Below are 7698 nucleotides of genomic sequence, written 5' to 3' on the forward strand. Positions count from 1 at the left end.
GCAACATAAACAAGAACCCCTTGGGTCCTGCAGTTGTGTTTGGCCGTCGACCACCTTACCGGCCACCACCGTCTCCGAAACGTAATCCGCCAATACGTACTAAGCCACCATTATCACCGCTGCCTCCACCACCACCACCGTTGTGTTCGCTCATAACACCACCGGCACCTTATCCCTAGCTAGGTCATCTTTATTATGATTACTTAATCGTGTATGTATATGTTGGAGAACACAGACCTCAAGCTCACTCAAGAACCAAAATATTGGAAAGGAAAAGAATAACTAGCAGGCAGTCTTTAACTAGCTTCTGTTTTCTAATCATCTTCAGCATTAATGATGCCTTTTAAATAGGCTTACAACTCAACTAAAATGCATAATTAAAAGGGCACCAACTCAGTAGTTTCTTTCAACTAAAAAGAGAAACTTAAGGGCCAAATAACAACTATCCTAGACTAAGTCAAAGTGCAGTAAAAACACTAAAAGAAACTGCAGTAATTTTTCTCTTCTTTTTGTTTGAATCATTTATTCAACATTCCCCCTTGATTCAAAATCACTAACACCAAGCAATGATCTAAAATAGACATGCTTCTGATATGGCAGTGCCTTTGTGAAGATATCTGCTACTTGTTCATTAGTGTTGCAAAACTTCAATATGATCTCTTCTTTTTCCACCAGCTCACGAATAAAATGGAAACGAATGTCAATGTGCTTTGTTCTTCCATGAAATGCAGGATTCTTAGCCATTGAAATTGTGGATTTGTTGTCGCAATAAATATCCGTTGCTTTCTCTTGCTTCTGGTTCAAATCAACCAAAATTCTCCTAAGCCAAATGCATTGGCAAGCTGAAGTAGTTGCTGCGATATACTTTGCCTCTGAAGACGACAATGTTGTCATTACTTGTTTCTTCGAACTCCATGTTATTGCGCCTGATCCAATGCTGAACACATTGCCTGATGTACTCTTCCTATCATCCACCGGGCCTCCCCAATCGCTGTCAGTAAAGCTTAACAATCTGAAATTTGAAACATGAGAATACGAAATACCATATTCTAATGTTCCAGCAACATAGTGTAAAATTCTTTTTGCAGCTCCAAAATGATTCTTTGATGGATTGCTCATAAACCTTCAAACAACACTAACATAATATGAGATATCTGGACGAGTATGAGCCAAATAAATCAAACCTCCAACTAGACTTTTAAAACTTCTTGCATTGCCTTGCCCAGTACCATCTTCCTGCTGTAATTTTTCATTCATATTCATGGGTGTTGCGGCAGATTTACAATTGACAAGGCCAAATCTTTTAAGAAGGTCTGATGCATATTTCTTTTGAGAAACAAATACTTCACCTTCTCCTTGTTTCCCCTCAAGCCCAAGGAAGTAATGCAACAAACCCATATTAGTCATCTCAAATTTACTCATCCTACTAGATTTAAATTCAGTTACAATAGAGTGAGATGAACCCATATAATTATATCATCAACATAGAGGCATACAACAAGAAGATCATTGTTACCTCACTTCCTTAAGTACAAAGTAGGCTCACTTTCACTCCTTTCAAACCCATTTTGAACAAAATAGGAATTATTTTTTCTATACCAAGCGCGTGGCGCTTGTTTCAGCCCATAAAGTGCCTTTCTCAGATAGTACACCTTTTCCTCTTGGCCACTGATTTCAAAACCTTGAAGTTGAGAAACAGAAACCTCCTCTTCCAGTTCACCATTCAAAAAGGCTGACTTAACATCAAGTTGATAAAGTGACCATTTCAGTTGAGCAGCCAAGGCTAAAATTGTTCTTACCATTTCAAATCGAGCAACAGAAGAAAATGTCTCTTCAAAATCAATACCTTGCTGCTGCGAGTATCCCTTTGCGACAAGTTTTGCCTTGTGTTTTTGTACACTTCCATCTACGTGATACTTTGTTTTGAATATCCACTTTAATCCAACTACATTTTTTCAATTTGGCAAGTCAGTGAGCTACCAGGTTTCATTTCTTTGTATTGCCATCAATTATTCCTTCATCACATTCTTCCACTCCTCTTTTTCAATTGCTTCTTCATAAAATATAGGATCTGAAACAATAAAAGCAAATTGACAAGATTGATTAGAATATCTAGGATTCTCTTTTCTAGCTCTTGTTGATCTTTTCAGTGGAATTGGCACAGATGAAGGTTCTTCAAGTGTTCCGAATGTCTCTAGTTCAATCGCTTCCTCAAGTGAATTTGGATCAGACCTTTGTCCTTCATCCGAAGAGTCTTCAATGGGTATTGAAATCTCCTGTTGTATTTGTTTTTCACACCAATTCCACCTTGACTTTTCATCAAATACAATATTTCTGCTAATTATCACTTTGCCATTAAGAGGGTTATATAACCTGTATGCTTTGGATTCAAGACAATAACCAATGAAAATACATTTTTGTGATTTTTCATCTAGTTTTTGACGAGTTTGAGAGTTTACCAAAGCATAAGCAATACAACGAAAAATTCTTAAATGGCTTACCGAAGGACTTGTACCTTTCCAAGCTTCACATGGCGTTTGATTCATCACAGCCTTTGTAGGTGATAGATTCAGTAGGTACACTGAAGTTGTGACTGCTTCTGCCCAATATTGATTTGGAAGTCCTTTGCCTTTCAGCAAACTTCTTGCCATCTCTACAACGGTACGATTCTTACGTTCAACTACACCATTTTGCTCCGGTGTGTAGGGTGCAGTAAGTTCCCTGTGAATTCCAAATTCTTCACAAAAATGGACAAATTCATTAGATAAGAACTCACCACCTCTGTCTGTTCGGAAAGTTTTTATGCACAACCCACTTTGATTCTCCACTAGTGCCTTGTATTTTCTAAAATTCTCAAAAGCTTATGATTTGTATTCTACAAAATACACCTAACTCATGCGACTGAAATCATCTGTGATGAGCAAAAAATATCGACTTCCACCAAAAGATTCAGTACTCATTTAACCACACAAATCTACATGAATTAATTCTAGGCAAGTAGATGCTTTCCAACAGGAAACGACTTTCTACTTTGCTTCCCATAAATGCAACCTTCGCATAAATCAAAAGAATTAATTTATGGTAAGCCAAAGACCATACCTTTTTGACATAGAAACTTTAGTCCCTTGAAATTAAGATGCACATACCTCAAATGCCACAATTCAGAATCATTTTTTACACCAGTTACCAAAGCAAAGTTTTCCACCTTTGAAACTTCTAGCGAAAACATTTTGTTTTCAGCCATGAGAACACTAACCATTGTTTGGCCTGATTTTTTATCTTTAATAACACATGCTCCATCATCAAACAGAAGTGAATATCCATTAGCCATGAGTTGCCCAACACTCAGTAAATTATGAGCCAAACTAGGAACAAATTGAACATCATGAAGAAGCTTTACTTTACCATGGATGTTTCTTATTGCTACTGTTCCTTTTCCTTCAGCTTGAAGACCATTGTTATCACCAAGCCTGACAGTCGATTTTAGTGTCTCATCAATTTTTTTGAAAATTGACTTCATACCTGACATATGGTTGGAGCAGCCGCTATCTACAAACCATATATCACCTGCAACTTCATTAGTATCACAACAAGCCATGAACAACTTACTTTCTTCATTAGTTGTCTCTGCATAATTTGCTAGTTTCTTATTGTACCAGCAATTTGCTTGCACATGCCCGTACTTCTTGCAGTTATGACACTGCTTGTTGTTTCTATTGCATCTTTGCTCATTGAAGTGTCTTTGTTCAAAGCCTTTGCCTCGGCCTCGACCTCGACTATTTCCACGAAATGCACCTCTTCCCCGTCCTCTTTTTATTGGTGTCTTTTCATGATCTCTTGAATTTGGTGCCTCCACCTTAGATTGAAATGTTTTTTCCTCTCTGCTTTTCTGCAGACCTGTTTATCCTTGCCTCATGGGCTTGTAAAGAACCCATCAATTCATCGAATAAAAATTTTGACAAGTCTTTGGACTCCTCAATTGCAGCCACAACATGATCAAACTTAGTAGTTAAACTCCTTAAAAAAAATCAACAATAGTTTGATCAGTTATTTGGTCGCCGTATGACCTCATTTGACTAATAATAGCCATTGCTCTAGACAAAAAATTTTGCACATGTTCATTTCCTTTCATCATTAAAGTTTCAAACTCATGCTGAAGAGTTTGAAGTTTTACAACTATTACCTTTGATGAGCCTTGAAATTCTGTTTGCAAAATTCTCATGGATTGCTTGTTGAAGGAAGAACAATGCCTTTGCGTCCTTCTTTTAGTTTTCCTTCAGCCGCTGCTCTTCATCCGAATTTGCATACCCAGTCTCTATCAAGTCCCAAAGATCTTGAGACTTAAATAAAGTCTTCATCTTGATGCTCCAGAACTGATAGCTTTGTCCCGTAAAAATGGGTATAGCTGGCTGAGATATGTTCAGAGAACTTCCATTTGAAGCCATGGTGTTTTTATGTTAATAGGTCGTCTGAATCTAAGTGTGTTCTGATACCACAAATGTTGGAGAACACAGACCTCAAGCTCACTCAAGAACCAAAATATTGGAAAGGAAAAAATAACTAGCAGGCAGTCTTTAACTATAAGTTGTAAGCTTTTGTTTTCATATCATCTTCTGCATCAATGATACCTTTTAAATAGGATTACAACTCAACTAAAATGCAGAATTAAAAGGGCACTAACTCAATAGTGCTTTCAACTAAAAAGAGAAACTTAAGGGCCAAATAACAATTATCCTAGACTAAGTCAAAGTGCAGTAAAAACACTAACAGAAACTGCAGTAACTTTTCTCTTCTTTTTGTTTGAATCATTTATTCAACAGTATACACTATTTATTGTTTTGATATTTGAATTTGAATAAACTAATGTGTATGTCGATCTGTTTATGAGATAAGATCGATTTTAGGGATTTGTTATATTCTGATGAGAATTATTTGTATTTTTTCTCAATTTGTATTATTGTGTATCGATTGTACATCTCAAAATGATTTATACTATTTGTTGATGATATAGCTAAAATGGAGAAGTGTTATCGATGTTATATGATAGAACTTAGAAGCATACTAATTATCAAAGTGAAAGATAAGTTATATTGAACAATTACAAGATACAATTATATATATGGTAGTTAATTGTTAGGTTACGATGTAAAGATATAAATGCTAACATGATGTCCTCTTATACAAAATTAGATAGCTAAGATTAAAATGATAACATTCTCAAGAAGCTATAAGTAACACATATTAAGGCTAAAATATGAGAGGTAGTAGTTTGAAATATTCTGGACGTGTCTTATATCAACCTATATATATACTGATTCATAACTATGAAAATGACAAGTAATCGATCAAGGTGCTAAAAGGAGATAGAATATACGTGAAATCACATAAGAGAAAGTTATATCTCGAAAAATCTATAAATCTTTGATATCAATGCAAGATAAAGATACAACAAAATAAAAAATTCATATAGGTGATGTATATCTACTCGTTATTATTAATTGGTGTACTTCTAATTATTACAAGGATTTCGTAATAGGTGTCTCATTTGATCTACAAAAGAGTCAATTACTTACCATTTAGATCTACATTATCTTCCACTCCTATTTTAGATCTACTAAAAAAGTCAAAATTGTAGATTAACCAATACTTTCAAAAACTCTCCTCTTAACACAAATATGGTTGACTATGATCGAGCAAAAGATCTCAAGGCCTTCGATGACACAAAGGCCCGTGTAAAAAGACTAGTTGATTCAGGGATAGTTCATATTCCTGAGATCTTTGTTACACCGTCCATAACAGAAAATGAGTTCAATGCTAAGAATCTTGATTCAGACTCAAACAAAGTCAACGTTCAAATCCCAGTTATATATCTAAAGGGTATGAATGGAGACAATTTTCGACGTAGGAGAATTGTTGAAGAGGTTGGTGAGGCATGTAAGACTTGGGGATTTTTTCAAGTTGTGAATCATGGTGTACCTCAACATGTTATGGATGAGATGATTGGTGGAATTAGAAGTTTTCATGAGCTACCAAATGATATAAAGAGGGAGTTTTACTCAATAGATCCTATGAAGAAGATGATGTTCAATAGTAATTTTGATCTTTATCAGGCTAAGGTTGCAAATTTGAGGGATACACTAGCTTGTCTGATGGCTCCTAATCCTCCTACTAATGATGAATTACCACAAGCATGCAAGTAATTTTCTACTAATTATACCTTATTTGATATTTATCGTAATATCAGTTGTCAACGTGAGATATTTTGTGCATTGACTCTATTTTCTGGGGTGAAACTTTCGCAAAAAAATATTTTTTGGAACTTCTAAGGAAATTCGTAGTTACTATTCTTTGGATACATACTGGATAAACGTAAACCCCTTTTGTGCAATAGCTCGCAAACCACAGATTTCTTACTTTTTTTGTCCTTTTGTTAGGGAGGAATTACTTCAATATTCTCAACATGTTAGAAAGTTGGGCCATACAATATTTGAGTTACTAGCAGAGGCACTTGGGCTTTAAGCCTAATCACTTATTGGACATGGACTGTGCAAAAGGTCATATCATAATTAGTCATTACTATCCACCTTGCCCTGAACCCAATAAGACTCTTGGAATCACTAAGCATATTGACCCAAATTTCTTCACAATTCTTCTACAAGATCAAATTGGTGGACTTCAAATCAATCACCGAAATCATTGGATTAATATTCATCCTGTGACTGGAGCTCTAGTTATCAACCTTGGTGACTTTTTGCAGGCAAGTAAATCTAGTCGGACAGATTTACTGATTACTTTTTTAAGTTGGTATGCATAGATATACATACATATTATACATTCACTGACTTTTTTTTACATGTAAGTATATCTAAAACAAATTACATATGTCTAGTCACTATTGACATGAACTGATCAGAGGCGAATCTAGAGAGTTAGTAGTTAGTTCGATTTGACGTATTAGATGTGAGAAATCGTGAATAATAGTATACATCATAAGGATATCTCTTGTGTGACTTGGTGGTATAAGTAAATTATATTGAACGATATATATAACTTAAACTCATTTTGCAGCTTCTATCGAATGACAAGTTCAAAAGTGCTGAGCATAGAGTATTGGCAAAACATATTGGGCCAAGGATTTCAATTGCATGTTTTTTCACAACTCAACTTTTGCTATTTGATGCACTTTATGGCCCAATAAAGGAATTGTTATTTGATGAAAATCATGCTTTGTACAAAGAAACCACAATAAAAGATTATGTGTCATATTACCACTCCAAAGGACTTGGTGCTCATCCTTCACTTCTACATTTAAGTTAAACTAAGTTTGAGTTTTTGGTCAACTTCAAATGACCATAACTCCTACCGCAGGATGATTTAGGTGTGCTACAAGATACCGTAGGAAACATCTTTGAATTATCTTTCTAACGCCGCCAAGTTTGTGCGATTTCGAGTTTGTACGAGGAAGATATACCCATTTGAAGTTGGGTTGTTTAGATAAGAAAAGTCAAAACCGAATTTTAGAAGGGCACTATGGTCTTTTCCATACCCTATTGTTTTAATTTCATTTTCGGTAATTAAGATGGGGTCTAAACTGATAGGATTCAGTTTACGCTTTATCAAAAAAGACTAGGGTTTTGAGAGAGGAGAAAAGAAGAGGAGAATGAACAAGAATCGTCAAGTTCTTGAAGTTAGACTTGT

At 35.4% G+C, this 7698-nt stretch overlaps 1 pseudogene; it reads left to right on the top strand.

Moving 5' to 3' along the window:
• Nucleotides 1-5675: 5675 nt before the first annotated feature.
• LOC125856175 (1-aminocyclopropane-1-carboxylate oxidase homolog 1-like) lies at nucleotides 5676-7317 on the top strand (annotated as a pseudogene).
• The last annotated feature ends 381 nt before the right edge of the window (nucleotides 7318-7698 follow it).

The sequence above is a fragment of the Solanum stenotomum genome, chromosome 2 (genome assembly GCF_019186545.1).
Source record: "Solanum stenotomum isolate F172 chromosome 2, ASM1918654v1, whole genome shotgun sequence".
NCBI lineage: Eukaryota > Viridiplantae > Streptophyta > Magnoliopsida > Solanales > Solanaceae > Solanum > Solanum stenotomum.